The sequence below is a fragment of the Numida meleagris genome, chromosome 4 (genome assembly GCF_002078875.1).
Source record: "Numida meleagris isolate 19003 breed g44 Domestic line chromosome 4, NumMel1.0, whole genome shotgun sequence".
NCBI lineage: Eukaryota > Metazoa > Chordata > Aves > Galliformes > Numididae > Numida > Numida meleagris.
Genome location: NC_034412.1, coordinates 97,044,456 through 97,063,919, shown reverse-complemented (window position 1 = coordinate 97,063,919; position 19,464 = coordinate 97,044,456). Strand labels below are relative to the sequence as shown.

At 44.0% G+C, this 19,464-nt stretch overlaps 1 long non-coding RNA gene across 1 annotated transcript; it reads left to right on the top strand.

Moving 5' to 3' along the window:
- On the top strand, positions 4,930-9,811 carry LOC110399043. The gene is made up of 2 exons (XR_002438847.1): positions 4,930-5,770; positions 8,832-9,811. It is a non-coding gene; the product is annotated as an uncharacterized LOC110399043 (long non-coding RNA).

The window sequence follows — 19,464 nt, the reverse complement described above, 5'->3', positions numbered from 1 at the left end:
TTTCCAACCTCTCTGCCATGGGCAGCAACTATTCACATTTATCTATCTGGCACTGCAGTTTCCCACAGTGAACACCATCTCCTTTCATTCATTTTGTGTTCTTCAAGTGATGTAAACATCCTCCTTTTAATGAATGAGCCTATGGAAAAGACCCCCTGGCTTGGTACTGTCTTTCATTTTCTAAGTTTCTTACTTGTGGTTACTACTTTCTGGAACTCTAAAACATCTTGGTTGGACTGGATGATCTTGGAGGTCTTTTCCAACCTTGGTGTTTCTATGGTTCTGTGATTTATTTTATCAAAACTTTGTAAAGCTTAATCCGTTTGGAGACTCCTGAGAAGAGGAATTCAGCTCTTCTCACCAGTAGCTGGAGATAGATGACCAAGTCATCACGGAAACTAGAAAATAGATGTCCTCAGGCTAACAGAAGAACTGGATTTGAGTGAAAATGCAATTTAAAAATAGTATCAAGTTTTAGAAAAAAAGTCTTCTGGAATTCTCAATGTCAATTTTTGTAATGTAGAGAGAAAAGCATATTCTGATTTTTCTTTAAGCTGAGAAATTCCAAGAAGTTCTTTAGCCAGCAAAAAAAAAAAAGAGAGCCTTTGATAATTGTATGAGCCCTTTGAAATTGTTAATATTATTTGAGCTGTTAACTCCATTTTATTTTAAATGAAACAAATTCCATCCAGTTCTAATAAATGCTTTGTTTCCCAAAGAGACACATTATCATTTATTGCTTGTCTGGCGATCTTATCTAGCACAAACATCTCAGTGCTGCATAGACACAGTGAAAAACCCTGTCCTTATCCTGGAGGTCTCAATAGGCCCTTGTGTCTTTGAGTTCTGTTTCACTGACCTGCATAGGCCCTTGCCACAGGCAATTTGATGAAAGCTAAATAGCTATTTTTGTAAACGAGGATGTTGCCAGTCTCAAAGAGATCAGGGTGATATTAGGGCTGATAACACAGAGTAATGGAATGAAACTGAGCAAAGGGAAATGTGGTAATGAAGACAAGCATTCCATAAGCAAGTACAGCCAGTTTGTATGACTGTCTCTTCAAAGGAAACTGATATGCGAACTATTCAAGCCTAGCTTGGGCAAGGCAGCCAACACTTACTTTGGAGTCATTTGGGACTGGAGAAATTGATTTGATGACATTGGAGGTTGCTGGGATTTATATGGTGAGGGCAGATTCTTTTTTTTTTAATGAAGAGAAGCAGGATTCAAGCTGAGGTCCCACTGTGAGGAGCACCCCAGGAGCATCAAAGTACTTTGCTTTACCTGGACGTACTGAAAGAGAAAGTGCTCTTGAAATGAATTGAAAACGCCAGTTTTTTTTTGTCAGCCTGGGCAGATGGCTTAGGACGTTTTCTGAATTTAAGAGGTGACAGTATGACAAGCACAGTGATCAGACAGCATTCATGGGCTTTTACCAGAAGTTTTATAGAACAACCTGAGGGTCTCGCCATGAGATTTATAGACTAATAACCTCCTCTTTACGATGGGCTCCAGTTATGACCTTTATTCTTTCACTCTTTGTGTGCCAACACTGACGTATAATCACTTCTCTTCTGAGTCGTTTCTCCTGCTTCTTCCTAACTTTTAATTTTCTTCCTCTGCAGTCTTTTGCTTCAGTGTCCTCTGATCTCCCTGGGGTTTCCAGAGGACTCCAGCATTTCCTCCCTCCCGGTCATAGTTTATTTGATGGCCTCATCGGGAAAGTCTTCCAGACTGAAGAGAGGTTACCAGAGAATGGGTTTTCCATTTTTCCCTTGTGATGGTGTATTTCCAGTCAATGCCTGGGATCCCCTGTAAACATTTGATCCCAGGGGCATTCCTTTCCCACATGATGCTCTGGGAGCTCTCCCATTCTCATAAGTTAGCAATGAGATCAAGTCTGAGCTAGGTGCTCTTTCTCAAGTATGTCTGACGCCAGTGCAATTAGTGAGTGCTGAAGATGCTCTTCCCAACTCTGTTGCCAACTTCCCCGGGTGTCATTGAGCTTTCTGAGTAGGTGACCAGTCTCCTCTTCTTCTCCTGATGTGATTTGGTATTTGGATTTATTGAGTTGTTCTTTGGGTTGAGACACTGCCAGCCTTCCTTGAGCAGATGGCTTTTTCCAGATTTTATCTCTGTGTTTCCAGATCCTCAGAGATGGTACCTAGCTCATTGTGCCCCCTGCTCTTCAAGTCATGGGGAAACTAATGGAAACAGAGCACATCTCAGTCTTCAATTTATGGCTCCTAGCCAAGGGAGCTGCTCACGTTTACATGTATCTCTACATCACATACATAGTACCTCTATTAGCATCTTGCTCCTGCAAGCTTCCCTTCCATCATCCCACCTCAGGGACAAGAAAACACCTTGGTGCCCATCTCCTCAGGGTGACCTCTTCCTCTCCTCCAGTTCCCCCTTCCCTTTCTCCCACCCTACCAGCTGGCGTGGTGCAAGCAGCCAGCAGCTGGGCCTCCTCCCAACATCCCCCCGGCACTGATGCAACTGCTGAGAGCATGCAAGACAGCTGCCTGGCGTCTCCTCTGCATCCCCCCTTCCACCCTCCCTGACCACCCTCCCTGTTCCCTCACCAGCCTGGCTGTCCACCTCCCTCCTGGGCCACCCCAAAAGTGTGGTGGCCAAAGCCAAGGCTTGGCCACGTCTCTTCATTCACCCAACTCTCTGCAAGTGCAGCGATGGGGGAGCATTCCTCCACTTCTCCTGTCACATCCTGCTGGCAGCCAAGTAGGATGACGGTGACACAGTAGGGCTTGGGTACATTTTTTGCTCTCTCTTGTCCCACAGCCAACCTCTTTGACCTCTGGATGAACCCAGTAAAAGAGAGTGTCTTTGGAGCACGCTCTTGCTGGTTTTACATCTGCGACCAGTTGCAATTTAAATTCCCCTTCTGTTTGGGAGAGGAAATGAGAGAGGAGCGAGGAAGAGTGATAGTTAAAGCTAGAAAAAAAAAAAAGAAGGGGAAAGGAAAAAGAAAACAGAAGCTGGATAAGAACAAACAAGAAACAAAGGGAACTGAGGCAAATCTTGCGGTCGGAAAGAACTTGGCAAAAAGTGGAATAAGTCAACGTTTCATAATATGTTAATATCTTTTTTCTAAGAAAACAGTGGAAAAATAACAGGGCCTTATCTTGAGTCCATCGCTACTTCACATGTAGCTTTGCAAGGTCACTGTCAGGGTGGGAATGTGCTGAGAAATTGTCCAACGTCATGGTATGACAGGTAATTAAAGCTTAGTGCAAAGGGCAGGTCACAGCCCCAACTGCATGTGCAACGGTCAACGCAAGCATTGATCTATCACCACTGGCTGAGCTGGTGAGGACTGAACTCATGCCTCTTGCTGCTTAAAGCTTCTCCTGCCTCCAGCAGGCAGCTGGACCTCTTCTCCCAAAACAGCAGCACCATCACAATAGCACCATCAAAATTGTCAATCATGGAATGTCTGGAATGGGACAGTGAAGCAAATGGCGTAAACTTGCCCTGGGATGGGACAATTTTGACTCACTCATCGTAAAATTATTAAAGGCTCAGCTGCTGCTTCTGAGAGCTACCAGGAAATGTTGATCTGCATTAAAGTACTTCATTTTGTTGCTGTTTACGGTCACTACAATTGGGAAAAACTCCACTGAATGCAGTGAGCAGTGAATGAGGTCAGGACTAGGACACTGCAGTGATTCAATCACTGCTACCTGTGTTTTCCAAATAACTTCTGTGATTTGGATGCTATGGTTGCAATGAGGCAAGAGGATCTTAACCTTTGAAGCAGCTTTTCGGAGTACTTTTAATTCTGACATGACTGCAGCCTCCCAGACACTCCATCTGCTTATATCATAGGTTGCCTGGGGAGAAGATTGTTCATCTTTATGTATTTGTATCGATCTAATATTAAAATCTCATTTTCGCCTAGAACTGCTTATTGTTACCCCATTTTCCTCAGCAGAGGTGGAAAGTCTAACAGCTCTCAAACGGGAAATATCCAGGCTCCCTCTCTGGAAATGGAAACATGGAAAGTACCCATGCTCTGGGGAGTCCAGTGTTCTCAAGAGGCTCCAGGATCTTGGGGGTGTGTTATGGAGGATGGACATCTTGGGTTCTCAAGCCTAAAGAGCCTGGTGGGACTCTCAAGGTTTTGGAGGCTCTGCCATCTGATCAGCCACGAGGTGAACTGGTAAAAGATCAGGTGGAAAACCTTCTCCTAGCGTTTCAAAACTAGCTGGTCAAACTATCCATTACTTTGAAGCCTTTGGACTATGGAAGAAATGAGCGTTCTCTGATTAAACTACTTCAGTGTTTTACCTAAAAATCCCCAAATAGCCAAAGTAAATAAAAGGGCTTGAGCCTTGGATTTACATTTTTATATTTTTTTCTTGCGGGAAGTATAACCAGAGAGAGAAGAAGGCTGAGGCATGCTCAGGACAGCAGCCACCAGATTCCAGCCCCCATTTTAAACACAGAAAAGCAGCAGCAGGAAGGAAAGAAAAAAAAAGGGGGGGGGGGGGGGGGGAGAAAAAGCAGTGGTATTCTCTTTTCCATCCCCTCTTCCTGTCAAAAGTGCAAATGGTTTCTGTATCCATCCAAGGGCTTTGCTGACTATTAGCTCAGCTGCAGAGCATTCAAGTGGAAAGCTGCAGAGCTGAGAATTGCCAGCAGCTTCTCCCAGCCCCATTAACTTGTTACTCATGCAGTTTGTCGGTGAAGTGGCTGGAAGGAGGGTTTTGTTGTGATTTTTTTTTTTCTTTTCCCATTCTGAAAAATCATAGGGAGCAATCATTTGCCTCAGCTGAAACGCAGCTACCTCTGGAGAGGCACATGGTGGCAATTTCCCATCAGGTGCAGGTGCATCATCAGTCTAGGGAAGTAAGGTGGGAGAAGTGCTCCAGCTGATGCACAAGAGTTTAAAGATGGAGTTTGGATATTAAGGGAGGCTTCTTCACACCAGCTGTGTCTGAGGTGCTTTGTTTTCCTCTGCAGAGCTTTCCTTGAGTCTGCTGGCTGCTGAAGCTCACTCTTGTGGTATCCTAAGGAGAACAACTTGGCCAATTGCACTTATGCCACTGGACTTGGCTTCAACGCCACTGCATCAATCTACGGTGGCAAGGTTGTGTGTGCTCCATGTTTTAAGGGACGTATTTTCCATCACTTCAGAGGCACCTGTATCTCTAGCTGTTTTATATTCTATGTGGCAGGCTGCTTCCAGGAAAATCCTGCCCTGAGGCCCTCTGAGCACTGCCTGATGGCTGACGGTAGAAGAAACTGAGGAACAGTGAAGCACTGAGGAACCTGACAAAAGAGGTGACATCGTGTGGATAAGTGAAAGCTTAATAGAATAAAAGAAGATGAACTAGATTTAAAAGAACGAAGACTGGTAGTTTGCTTGGCTCCATGTTTACTCCGTGGAAGACATGTTTATCAGGAAGGCTCAGTGTAAATCTGGTGAATTTCCAAAGATATGATGCGTTTGGATCCTGGATATGAAGCATCTACTTTCCATTGAGACTGTGTCACAGTTCTGCCTTTATCCCCTGGTGTTGTCTGAATTTGTTCTGTCTGATTATAGTCATGTTTAGAGAAGGAGAACTGTTGCTTCAGAACAAAAAGGCCCCTCACCTGTTGTGTGTCATCCTCTGCCAGCAAATGCCAGACGCTTCCAAAGAAGGTGAGGAAAATCTCCCTGCACATCTGATCTTTGCTCTGCTAGAACTCTGCCCTAGATGGAGGGTCTGAGATCCAACAAGACCATCCCATAATCCAGAGGTATGATGGTTAGAAGTTATTCGGTCGATAAACCTGTGTATTTATAAGGCCCTCAGTATAAATACACAAGAAAAATCAGATGACCTTAAGCACAGGAGTATTAGAAATAGAATGAAATGTAATAGTATGGAGTCGAGCACTTAGAGACTGATAACAGGAATAGCTGCTTTAAGCTGGGGGCTCAGCCACTGGAAACAACGAAGTTACAGGGGAAGGATGTGGATGCATGTGTTCATCACAGCACAATTAGGCACTGCTGATGGGATGCAGTCATGGAAAAGCAGAATGCAGGAGCTGAACATGGTACAGAAGCTATTTACAGTGAAGATAGTGAAGTGTTAAGAGCATGGAACAAGATCTCCCTTGGCAAACCAGAGACTGTTCTGGTGCTCCATTGCTAAAAAAAAAAAAAAAAAAAAAAATGGTGAATTTGTACTGGAACAAATAAAGAAAAGGGCTTCTTTGGTGATCAGGTGGACAGAAAGCCAGTCCAATGGAAGGAAACAAAGAGAGCTTGTTTTCTTTAGCCTAGCAAAAACAAGGATGTGTCGGTCTTTATTAATACATTGGGGAGGTGAAAATTGCAGCGTGTGACAAGTTATTCATGTTTAAGGACAGTGCTAGGACAAGAACAAACGAGTGTAAACAAGCTGGGAATAAATTTAGTCTGGAAATTAATATAAGGTTTCTAAAGCTCTCATCATCTTGGACATCTATTCTTACTGCACCTTCCTCTCTGGCTTTGACCACTACAAAATCCCTCTGCTGCTTCTACAAGGTCATTGCCCTCACCTGTCTCTTCGCATCTTTCCCCCTGCATTTCTTTTTCTGTCACATCAGAGGTGTTGCTCAATTTGTTTGTCTGCACTGTCAGAGCCGTTCCTCCTAACCCTCCTTTCATCTTCAGGCCAGCACCAGAGCCAAAACCATTATATTTTTTTTCTTCCCTGGCTTTCAGGCTGTATCATTCAGCATTGGTTAAATTTTCAGCATCTGTTTCTCAGACATCGGGAAACAAAGAAAAAAAAAACCACAAATTGTGGCTCAGTCTAGATATAAATACGTTATTTTTTTACTCAGAGGATTGAGCAGCATGGGAAGAGGTTACCCAGAGAGGAGGGGACATCTCCATCCTTTGGGGATTCTGCGACTTAGCAGAGGGTTGCAGCCAACCTGATGTAGTGCTGGCAAAAGACCTGTCCAAGCTGAGGATTGGACAACTAGATTGTCTCCAGATCCCCTTCCAACTGATATTTCATTGCTGCTATGAAATCAAAGGGATCTGAGTGAGGTCAGACTACCTCAGAATCACAGGGTTTGGAAGAGACCTCAGGAGAGCATAGAGTCCAAACCCCTGCAAAGCAGTTCCCTACAATAGGTTGCACAGGTCAGAGTCCAGATGGCTCCTGAGTATCTCCATAGGAAGAGACTCCACCACCTCTCTGTGCAGCCTGTGCCAGTGCTCTGTCACCCTGACTGTAAGTAAGTTCTTCTGCATGTTAGTATGGAACTTCCTATGTTCAAGTTTTAGGCCATTGCTCGTTGTCCTATTGCTACGCACCACTGAAAAGAGCCTGGCCTCATCCATTTGCCACTCACCTCCCTTTAGACATTTATAAACATGAATCAGATCTCCCCACAGCCTTCTTTTCCCCAGGCTGAACAGGCCCAGATTACTCAGTTACTATGGACCAATGATCTTAGTATCACTACCAGAAAAGTATTTGTGCTGTAGCTTTCTAAGTCCATTGTGCTATAACCAGTTGGCTGGTTGTGAAATCGCTGTGATATTTCTGTGCTGCTTCTGTGATTGAGCAGCAACCAATAAGACCTCCAAGATCATCGAGTCCAACCCCAACTCATCCCCCCCCACTGTGCCCACTGACAAGATCTTACAGGAAAGGAGAAAACAGGAAGTCAATGGACAAATACACATCAAAAGATTTGCATTAAAAAAAAAATCTCTTTCAACGTTAAGCTGACAGAGATTGAAGGTCTTCTAGACTGAAGATCTGATGGTGGAGCATTATCTGCTGAACTAAACTGTCTGGGACAGGAATTCGAGCAGTTACCTCTTAATCCAGACTGTCAGGATGTTTCTTGGCACGGTTTTGGCCTTGGCCAATGACACTATCTCAGACAGCTTCTGGGAGATCACAAGCACAGAATGGTTACAGTTGGAGGGCAACTCTGGTGGTCATAGACCCTTGACAACAGGCAGTCTGAGGGAGCAGAAGGCGTTTGGAAGTGAGCACGAGGGCTGTGCTGTGCCACTTTGAGGGTCAGAAAATGATCCTGGACTTTGTGGCGGAAGAGATGTAGCCTATAATGTGGCGCCTGTTAGTTGCAGTTATGTTCCCTCAATCCATAACTCAGCTCAAGCTCGTTTATATTGTCAAATTATGTCTTTTCTATTACAGCCTTGAGCTGAGCGTTTTATGTTTTAACTTTCTTCTGTAACAACTTGAAGACAGCAGTTTTTTTGTAACTCGTAAATTCGGAGCCAAGTAAAAGCAGAGGATTTACAGCCCCAGGCATTGAGTATCTGCAGCTCAGTGAGTCAGAGGTGGAGCACCTCTTCTCTTACTGCCCTCCTGTGTCTGGTCATCCCTGAAACAGCCGTTCCAGAGTGTAGGGTGGTATTCCTTGCTCTCCCATGGATATCTGAGTCCATGTTGCCTCTCTCCTAATCACTTCCCATCCATGGGGAAAGGGGAGGAAGCAATAGCCAACACGTTGCCATTCAGTGGCAGAGCTGAGACCCATTCCCTGCACTCCTCACAGAGGACCTGCAGTTTAGGACTGCTGTCCACTGTGTGAATTGATGTTTAACCGATGGATGCACCAGTGATGTTCAACAGAGACACTGACCGTTGTAAAAGAGGTGGTCTGTGTGAAACTTCAGAGGCATTTGGCCTCCAAAGATCAGTGGTTGTGTGCTTCATCTCATACTATGCCCATATCATCGCACACATGCCCCTTGTTTTTTCCAGTCCCAGGGAACAAAGGAGCTGCCCTTACCAAAGTGGCTCACTTTATTGTCCTTGTGGTTACTTTGTAGGACCGAGCTCAACAGCACTGCACAATAAGATGTGTCAAACCCTTAGCAGCACTCATCTCTCTGGTTCTACACTGGACTTTCTGCAAATGGCCTTCATTTTCCAGGTGGAAATGGGAGCCCAGTAACTGCTGATGTCCCTCCAAAATGTGGGTCAGGTCATGAAGCTCCCAGTAGCTGCTTGTTCTCTGGAAGTGATCCTGCCCCTCTTCCCCTCCCCTCTGGCTGTCAGCACAAGGCATCAGCTCTGTGTTCTGGCCTTGGCCTGCAGGCTGTGTTTCCACTAAACACCTCCCGGAGAGTTGCTAAGTCACTGACTAAATGGTCTGCATTGCCGAGCTGTCTTCCAAAGCTGGCAATTAATCACCCAACGAGCTGGCTAAAATCAACACTAGCGAAGACAGAGAGTAAGAATGACGGAACAGGGAGTAAGAAAAGAATATCCAGCAAATAGAAAAAGAAGAACACAAGAGAGAGACCCTTCCTGGAGTCGCCCCCACAATGTTCTCTGAGTCCAGTCTAATCTTCCCTGCTTGAAACAGAGCAGCAGAGTTCAACCAATGTGACTAATGTCAGTGGGAGCCGTTGCCCTCACCTTCGGAGCTATAATTAACCGAGGAAATATGAGTTTCACAGGCTCTCAGACATGATCTTAGCTTGCTGTGGAAATGAACCAATGATGATGTGCCCGCTCGTGTCTGCTGTCCCCTTTGCTCCCTCCCTCCCCATACAAATCCCATTCCCGCCCTGCACAAGAACAACAGCAGCTGTGTTGGTATTTATATTCACTCCAGACTGGAAAATCACTACCGACACAGAGCCAGGCCCTGCCTTTGCACAGACCTTCTGCCAAGTGCTGATGCTTGCAGCTCCCACAGCATCCTCTTTTGGTTTCATCGGCTCCAAGCCCAGGTCCCATCGCCATTCATCTGCTGCTGGTGGATAATGATTGTGCACATCCTACCTGCACTGGGTTTGGCATACAAGAAAAATCTCTTGGCCCACAGCATGTCCCCATGCTGACCTTTCCTAAGAGCTCCTTGCTGTGCTCAGAGTGGGTCATGGAGGAGACAGCTTGCCCCTGTTGCCCACTCACATCACCAAAGCATGCAAGCCAGTGTCGTACACTTGGTGCTTACTGGTTTATACGATGGGTGTGCACAGACACCCTGAATCACTGACCTGGTACTTATACAGTACAGAACTGAATGTATACCCCTCACATGAAGGTATATATATCGCTAGCTGGGCTGTATCTCCATTCTCCATAGGAGACAGGAGAAAAAAATCAGACTGTGAACAGGCTTTTGCAGAACAGCTCACAAGATGCTGCGTGGAGCTAACCATTATGCCAAGACATATGTTCTCTCCTCTTATAGATCTCTGATGTGTCTATCAGAAATATATGCCACAAATACATATATATACAGTAGAGGTTTACAATAATCCAGTGAAAACTAGATCACTAGAAGCTACTAGGATGAATGGTTAATTAGGGCTTATAACTGCACCATTAGATGAAAAGGAAAATGATTAAAAGCAGCTACTGATATGACCCCACGATCACATATAATAACCTCACTACCCTGGAGTTCATCCTGCCCTCTGTGCCACTGCCCCATAGAAATCAACTTTCCCTTCCTCCCTGGCTATTCTCCCTCCAGCTCAGTTCCATCTGCTCCTGCTATTCTGAATCTGCACCAGCCAGGAGTTTCTGAGTGGAGACTTGCAAGACTGACTGCACCCAGCAGGACTAGGGACACCCAGGATTGCTGAGCAATCCACTTCTTTCTTTTTTTCACATCATCTCCAGATTTTAGAGTTGCAGACTCGTAGGTGGTGTAAGTATTGGGTGGTAGGGCTGCTGGCATTGCTTCAGGAACCATGTGGATGAGAGTCCATTAAATTTAGAGTAAGAGAATCACAGAATCACTGAGGCTGGGAAAGACTTCTAAATCGCCAAACCCAAGCCCAACCCATCCCACCATGCCTACTGACCATGTCCTTCAGTGCCACATCTCCACTGTTCTGGAACATCTCCAGGGACAGTGACTCCACCACTTTCCTGGGCAGCCTGTTCTAATGGCTGATTGCTCTTTCTGAGAAGAAATGTTTCCTAGTATCCAATTTCTGCCCTCTCATAGCAACCACTGCCCTTGCTACTTTGATGTCAACCAAGGACAAAACCTCAGCCCCTTAATGGCTGGGGCACATGATGTCATGTGTTGCTGAGTGCACCCAGGCAGTTGTCCTCAGGAGGAGTCAGGCTGGTCTCATCACCATCAACAAAGCTGCCCTACAAAACCAGTGGCACGTATGTGACAAACTGTCCCCTTTCTTTCTTCCATACCGGTGATGTTTGCACAAAGCCTGGGCAGCAGTAGAGAGGGAAGCTAACAATTATTTTTTAATGAATTCTTGGCAGATTGAGGCCTCTGTTAATCACAGCTCCCTGCTTCAACCTTGTTTATTGGCTGTGGCTTCAGAAGGGATGGGGAGAAGGAGCCAGCACTTCTCACCCAGGTGCAACAGAAAGGCTCATCAGCAGGGACATCTGACATGGGAATCTGTCTGCCCTGGCCCCAACTTGAAACTCAATGGCTCCATTAGCAGAAGAGCAGCAAGGTTACAAAGTTTTGTCTGCATCCTTGAAATCGTGCTGGTGGATCAGGCATAGCTGAGCCAAGAGCCAAAGGAAACCTCAGTCAATACACTGCAAAACATATGAGAGAATAATTCATCTCAGCAAAGACCAACAGAGAGAAAACAGGGACCTGAAGGCGCAGCATGGCTCACCCAGCGTCATGCAGAAGTTCAGGGGTAGAATTTGGAGCAGAAACAAAGGCTTGCAAGTCCTAGCACAGCACTTTCTCCACTAGGCAACATTGCCCAGTTGTGGTTGTAAGTTGGTGGGTGGAAATGAGTTTTGTTAGCAGCCGTTGAATCACTGGCCTGGCACAGCAACAGGCTAAGCTTGAGCTTCCAGATGACAAAACACCCTCCCATTCTCCTTTCTCCCCTAAACTTCCCCAGTAATTTCTGTTACACAGAAGAGCCTGCTCTGGTCTGTCTTCCTTGGCATCACAAAATATTCCTAGCCTTTGCACACGTCCTGCTAAACGTGGCTATAGGGTGCCTCTGTTTCATTGTGTTTCATTTGTTACCTGTGTCCTGTAAAGCATTTCAGGAGATTTTGAGACAACAGTACGACAGCATTCAAAAAACAATGTCTTCTTATTCAGAGATTATTCACAGTTCTCCATAAGGCACAGCTATGGAAAGAAACAAAAAAAAAAAAAAGGGGAATGCTCTTTATCCCCAAATGCCCTTTTTTTGATGCCCAAACTTGTCCAGAGAAACTGTCCATTTTGGAACCATCTTCTTTGCAGATTAAACAAAACAAACAAACAAACAAAAAAATCAGAACAAAACATTTTGACCTCGTTGAATGAGCTTCTCCTTCCCAACTTTAAAAACGTTCCTATCAAATTTGGAAAGGTCGCAGCCAGGATGAAATGGCTCAGTTTTTTAGAACAGATCATTCTGATTGTGATTTGCAGGAAACTTTGGGCAAAAAAAAAATAATTTTGTGTTTGTTTGTGTGTTCTTCCACTTCAGAACAAAACCAGATTTCAGAATCATGACATTTCCTACCAAAGAAAACGGAGTGGTTCCCACACAGCCGTCCTGTTCAGGAAAGACAAGGAAGGGTTTGTTGAATAATTGGCAAGAACAAGAGGTATCCAAAGGAGGAAAAAATGAGCCACAAGAAGGTTTGAAGAAGGTTTCAACTCCGGTCCCAGAGGTCAGCCCAGACCTGAATTGCTCTGTAAGCATGAGCCACACTAAGAACACCCCAAAACCCAAACAAGAACTTCACCATCACCCACCCCAAAAGAGCCATGCCATAAAAAAAAAGATCTTCCTAGCAGCTTGCTTTGGAAAGAGCCTTCCTATAGATGCACTTATAGCAATGGAAAGTGGCAGAGGTTGCCCTCAACGCCTTGGCTGCCCTCTCTCCATCAGCTTAACATTTCCAACCATGCATATATTCTCCTTTGTTTTCTTTGGCCAGAGTGTTCTGAGACTTGATGGGGGATAAAAAAAAACAAAACGCTGGGACCCATCCCTCCTCCCTCCATCACCAGTCCTGTTTACTACATGCCTTCAGTGCAAACCTACACAGTTGCCCAGGACGCTGGTTGTCATACACAGGTAAAGAGAATGCCATGCTGATTCCAGCTGTGGTTTTGCTTACCAGCCATTTGCTGCCTCCAATCCCTCTGCAGAGACAATTCTCTCTGCTGGTTTTGGCAGTCTTCACTGAAGGGTGAGATCGACCCACTCTCCCTGGCATGGTCTTAAGTTCCCCTTCTTTGGCAAATAGTTAATAGCACCTCTTGGAAACAGTACAAATAATAATAAAAAAGAAAGTTATAGGCTGGGGAAATTGTGGATACGGGCTTGTATGAATTTTTTATGCATTTCAGGGCCGATGCCTGAAATGAAATGAGGGTCATGGTTTAGTGGGCACAGTGGTGATGGGTTGACGATTGGACCAGGTGATCTTAGCGGTCTTTCCCAACCTTAATGATGCTAAGTTTCTGTGAAGGTTGTTCTCCTTCTGCAGTTATCCTCTGCTGATAACTGCTTTGATAACAAGTCTAAGAACACCGAGACAATCAGATGCGTAACTGTTTATTCTGTCTTGAAACCGAAGCACAAAAAATCAGAAACTGGTTTTCATGCCCATGACTCATTGACCAGCCCAGCTGAACTAGTAAAAGGAGAAAAACTCATTTTCAGCCGGTCCAGGTCAGAGTTAAATACTTATTCCAGATACCACTGGGTGAGAACAGTGGTTGGGCTGTGCCCTCAGAGGCTCAGCACTCTTGGCTATCCTCCGGGAGATGTGCTGTCGACACCGTTCCCTCTCGGTGCCGCAGAACAACCTTTGTTTTTCACAGCTCCCCAGGGTGCGTGCCCTCCAATGGCGCTCACCAGATCCTGACCCAGGTCACAAATCCTCGAGTTCCGGAGTAATGTAAAATACACATCATAAATAGACGTGTCCCTGGCCCCAGCTCGCTCTCAGCTTTGCTTCTGTTTTCTTGAGCCTAGTCTGCCTGATTTTCTCCAGTAGTTCAATCATATTTATTAGGAATTTATAGTTCTCTGTAGGGTTTTTATATTTAGCTGCCTACACTGGAAAACCACATTTTTATAGATGTTGGATACCACACCTTTCTCTGTGGCTCCTCAAGGCTTTTATTTTTTTTCCTTTTTGTGCTTTATATTTGATTTCTGTAGTTTGTCTCTATCCATTGCTCCAGTCCACCAAGACTGTAATCTACTTATCAACAAAGCAATCAGCGGTCACATTTAGATGGCTACAAGTGTTCAATTGCGATTGGATCATCTTTGGGTATCACAGCTGCTTGGCTCTGTCTCTGACACAGAGAAGTAGGAAAAAGAACAACTTTACAGAGTTTGTAAAAGACCAGACATGCTGCTCCGTTTTGTAGAGGCAAAGAGTTCCTAGAATCATAGAATCATTAAGGTTGGAAAAGACCACTGAGATCATCTAGTCCAAATGTAGTTGCAAAGTGTCTCATCACTCCTTAATGTCTAAGCTCCCAAGGACTTCCCCTTTACTTGTGTTAGCAGACTTTCTTTTAGGCTGATCAGGATCAATGCCCTTCCCAGAGTTACTGATTTAACCCCAGAGAAAACTAATTCTTGTCAATGATTGTCTCCATTTCACAGTCCTTTAAAGCCTGATTCCATGTGAGCAAACAGAGATAAGAGAGGCCAAGACCCAGGTGGCCTTGTTGTTGCTGTTTGCTTGTAGCAGGTCAATGGGAAGGCAAAGCAAACCCAAAGGCTGTGCTAAGGGCTCCAAAGCTATAAATCTGAGAGGAAAAACCCACTGGTCTGTCATTTTCTTAAGGACTATTTACAAATATACAATAAAAGGGAATGCCAGTGAACTCATCCTGAGCACAAGTTTAGTCTGTTTAGATTCTTTAAGGTGTTTAAAGAGGTTAATATCGTTCACAGGACAGGGAGAAGATCTTGAGAGATTGTCTCCCAAGAATGAGAAGAAGAATGTTACTGCAAACCCAATTGTATACGCAATTTCTTTTCTCATGTGCTAGAAATTAAACCAGGGAGCTGGAAGGCAGCTGGCTTTTTGCCATCCTGCTACTATATCTCCTTACCAAGTCTTTTTAACTGCTGTTAATTTTTTTTGTATATATAAAATCTCTGCCAAGATAAGGAGCCGGACAAATGGATATTAAGAAATCCAGGATTAAGAAATTCCAGGATGGAGCGTGGTGCTTTGGTGAGTGTATGGCTATGCATAGACATAACTGTTATAGTCATGGAATAGTTATGGCTGGATGGTATTTCTGAAGGTGTCTGGTTACAGCCCCCACTCAATGCAAGTCTAGCTTTAAAGTCGTATCCAACTTCAAAATTGCTCCAAGCTTGGTTTTTCCCATTTGTTTCCAACAAATAGTCCCCTTGTTGGTGAACAACCTATCAAATTGTCATTGATGTTTGGTAGAAATGACAAAACTTTATCATATGGGAGACTGGAAGTCGTGCTACCGCCTTTTTACAGAGGGATGCTAATGGCTGGGAAGGTGAAACAGTGTACTCAAAGCTACACGTGGATCCTGGAGAAGCTTGCAAATAAACCTGGGTACAAGATACATGCCTACTAGTAGTGATTTAACTCCACCTCTATTTTGCTGTTATCCAGTTTCCCTTTATCTACTTAAGCCTATATATACTTAGTTGTAAGAGGAAAAATAATGCAAGCACTGAGATTACTGGCGTTTTGCCATAAGCAGCCAAAAAACCAACCCAGGTTGCTTTGCAAGTATAACCTACTGCAGGAAATCTTAACACCAGATAACAGCCCACAGCTACACAGCAGCCCCAAAGGCAACGGAGTCTCTGCTCTGTGCTGGAAGCTTTCAGGCATGACCTATCTAATAATGCATCACTTCTTTTTATTAAGAATCTGGAACCTAGTAAAGACTTCATGTTCCCTTAATGGTCTTGCCCTAAATTAAAGAAACCACCAACAGCTCATTAATACCTCATTAGAAGGTGTGAATACAAGATATAAAGGGAAGGTACAGTAAAGTAACAATTAGGAAAAAGAATTGAAAAATCAAACTCCTCCCAGATAATCTTCTCATACTTACCAATTTATCAGCAAAGGCCAGATCTCATCACTTTTGGCTTGCATACACTAGCTCCTTTATTTATGGTGAGTCAGACTGGAAATCCTATTTATTCTGCAGTCCTGGCACAACTGCAGATACCAGGGTTAGGAAATTAAGCCAGCCAAATTTCAGGATTTCTAATTCATGGGAAATTTTGGCATTTGGAAATTTGCTTTTATTCTGACTAAGAAAATAAAATTCTTTCCTTCTCTATTGCCTGTGACTGGAAATTCTGACTTAAAAATATGACTTTAGAAATATTGACCCGAGGATTATTGTTCACCTTGGTTGAAATATGAATTATTTGTAAGGGAAATATTTGTTATTGTGAAAGTAGATATCCTTCAGATGTGCAATTCAATGTTTTTTTCTTATCACAAGAGAAAACCACCTTGGTTTGGGGAATTGGACTAGATGACCTTTAAATATCCCTTCCAACTCAACTGATTCTATGATTCTGTGATTTTGAATGTATACACTGAATGCACCCATACATGTAAATACAGTGGCACAAGGAGCAGTAGGGACAGCCACTGCTGTTCAGTTGATGGGCTGTCCCTGATAGCATCTCCCAAGAAAAGGGGCTCCACCAGATAATGCTGATATGACAGTTCCTCTGTGTTTTTCTTTTTCTGGCTATAAGGAACAGTTTGATCCACTACACGGCAAGGTGCTAAGGAAGATCTAATCTTAATTTCCTGGCACAAGAAATGAGAACATAACATTGAAGAAGTGCCTGAGCTGTAGCAAGATTAATTTCGGAAGAAGTTTAGCACCTGAACATCAAAGGAACAGAACGTATAATGGTATAAGCCATCCATGATAGCAAAAACCGTACGAAGTTACCCAGGACAAATTGCTTGCAGCAAGAAGAGCTCAACTGGTGATTGAAGCCATATATGAAAAACGATGCACTAAAAAATCTGGGAAACAGATCACATCACTCTATTTTCATTAGAAAGACTTTTAGTAAAATCTTCTTGCAGTGGGATAGCTCAGTAAAGACCCTCCTCTTCATATAGCACATAGGACACAAAGACAAAGTTGAGAGAGCATTGGTGCCTTTTTTTTCTGACCCAAACCAGATACTTAATGTCTGCTTTAGTTATTTCAGATTCCTTGAAGAGAAATGCTCTTGAGGGCATAGCTCATCTACTCATAAAATAGATAATCGTTTTTGGTCAGATGGCTCAGATCCTGAAAGGGCCTTACATCCTTGTCTGTAAATAACACTTGAATGTCGGTGTCTACATTGGGGATATCTAGGGAAATTGATCTCATCTAGCTGCAGAGGTAAGAAAAAAATTCAGATTAAAACAACTAATGTATAAGGGTTGAATGTCACCTCATTGCCATGAACAAGTGGGCTTTTTGATGTAGCCAAACCAGCTTGCTTTGAACTGTAGGTTTAAGGATGGTTGATGGGATGGACTGATCCTTAGTGAATAAAGAGGCAGCCCATCCCAATGGAGGATGTTTGCAATCCTATTTCAAATCTTTTCGTTGGTAGAAAAACATGATAAAATGGATCATTTTTGTGAATAAGAAAGTATCAAATGATGAACAGGTCTGTTGGCTGCCCCTGCACCCCACAAGCTCTGGGGGTCCTCAAGACACTTCCAATTACACGTACCAAAAAGCACTCCCACTACAAAGAGGCTGAGGAGAAATCCTGACATTTCTGTGCCCAAAGGTACTCGCCCAAGACGCTGAACAGTGCAGGGGAAGGGATTCACCTGGACGAAAAACGGCAACAAAAAAGCAAAATAAGGAGCAAACCATGTGGGACCCATCCATACAGTAGGACAATGTTATTTGCAACCTTCTACTGTCAGCAGTAGTGCCTCTACACTAGCGTGGGAAGGCCATGATCTAAAGCCTGTTGAAGTCAGTGGAAAGACTCCCGTTGACCTCAGAGGCTCAGTTTTATCCTCTGAGCATAGGAGAACTCCAGCTGCGGTTTAGTAACTGCTGGTGGTCCGAGTTCCTGTGGTGAGTGGGCTGCATCTAGGCCATAGAAGCGTATTAAGCCTAAAGACATACGAGCTACCAAGTCTGCATTTCCTAAGCTTGCTTGGGTGTGCAGTGGTTTGCAAGAAAATTTGAGGGCTGGCAGAGTTCTTCCAAAAAAGTTTGGGAATTAGTGATCTGGTACCTTCACTAACAGCTTTTTACATGCAGCACATGCCAGGACTATTCCGTGTATTCTGACAATGATTTCACTGAGGCTGGGCATAGCTACTTGTCCTTGTTCCAGTGTCTGTTTTCCTAGAAATCCTTTATTTCGCCCCAGGGAGCAGATGAAACCAAGACCTGTAGCCTAAAGCTCTGCATCGCTCTCCACCACTGAAGTGATAGCCCAGAGCGTTGGTTAGCTTTTTTTTTTTCCCCCTTTTTAATTTTATTTTTTAAATTTGTTTCTTGTCCCTTTCCTTCCATTGGATGTGCAAGCCATTGGGGAATACTTTTGCAAAGAATATTAACTTTCACTTCCTTATGTAATTAGAAGTGGATGAACTCCTAGTCACCCTCTACTTGACTGAGGGAAAATTACCTCATGCCCAGTCGTTACTGAGTGAAAATCCCCTGCTGTTACAACATCTCCCTTTTACAGGAATCCCAGTTAAAACTAAGAATTTCCTCTTATAATCTTTACACCAAACTTCCCCTGTTTGGCTCAATGCAACTTTAGAGGAAAAAATTTCATACCACAAGTTCACCCTGGGACAAAAATCAATCCATTTTGGTTTTTAGCATCTCAAGTGTGGACATCACGACTGTGGCCCAATATTTTAGCAGTGGTCTCAGAAATATTGGAGAGAATCTGAGCGCTGTATCCACCAGGGCTGTGCTCAAACATCCAAAGCTTCATTAGCCCTCACCCTGCAGCACTGTGCCAGCACCACAGTCCCAAGCTGGTCAGGGCCGATGCTTTCCAGGACGCCAACTCCAGTCTCATGTGAAATGCATTCTTCATTTCCCAATTACTGGCCATTAATTTGGCTGCTTTAAAATTGTACGCCGCTCAAATGAGCTGCCCAAGCAAATAATCCAGACCTCTTGGGCATCACAGACCTGTTTCTGGTGATTTTCATTGCTTTTCGGTAGTCTGCCACATTTGTGGATTGTGCCAGCAATAATTTTTCTGCTTTTCTTGGATCGATAAAATATGTAAATAAAGGTGTTGTATAGTGTTGGGTCAAGATGGATTGCTGTGGGATCCCTTCTAGCTGTACTTCAGGCAGATTATGAGCCCCTGTGCACAGAAATTTCCTGAGATCTATCAAGTAGCATTCAAGACAAAGATTTTAAGTTCTGTAAGCACTAGCAATAATCTGTTTGAAAATTATTCCCACTTCCCTTCCCTTCCTTTCCCTTCCTCTCCCTTCCCTTCC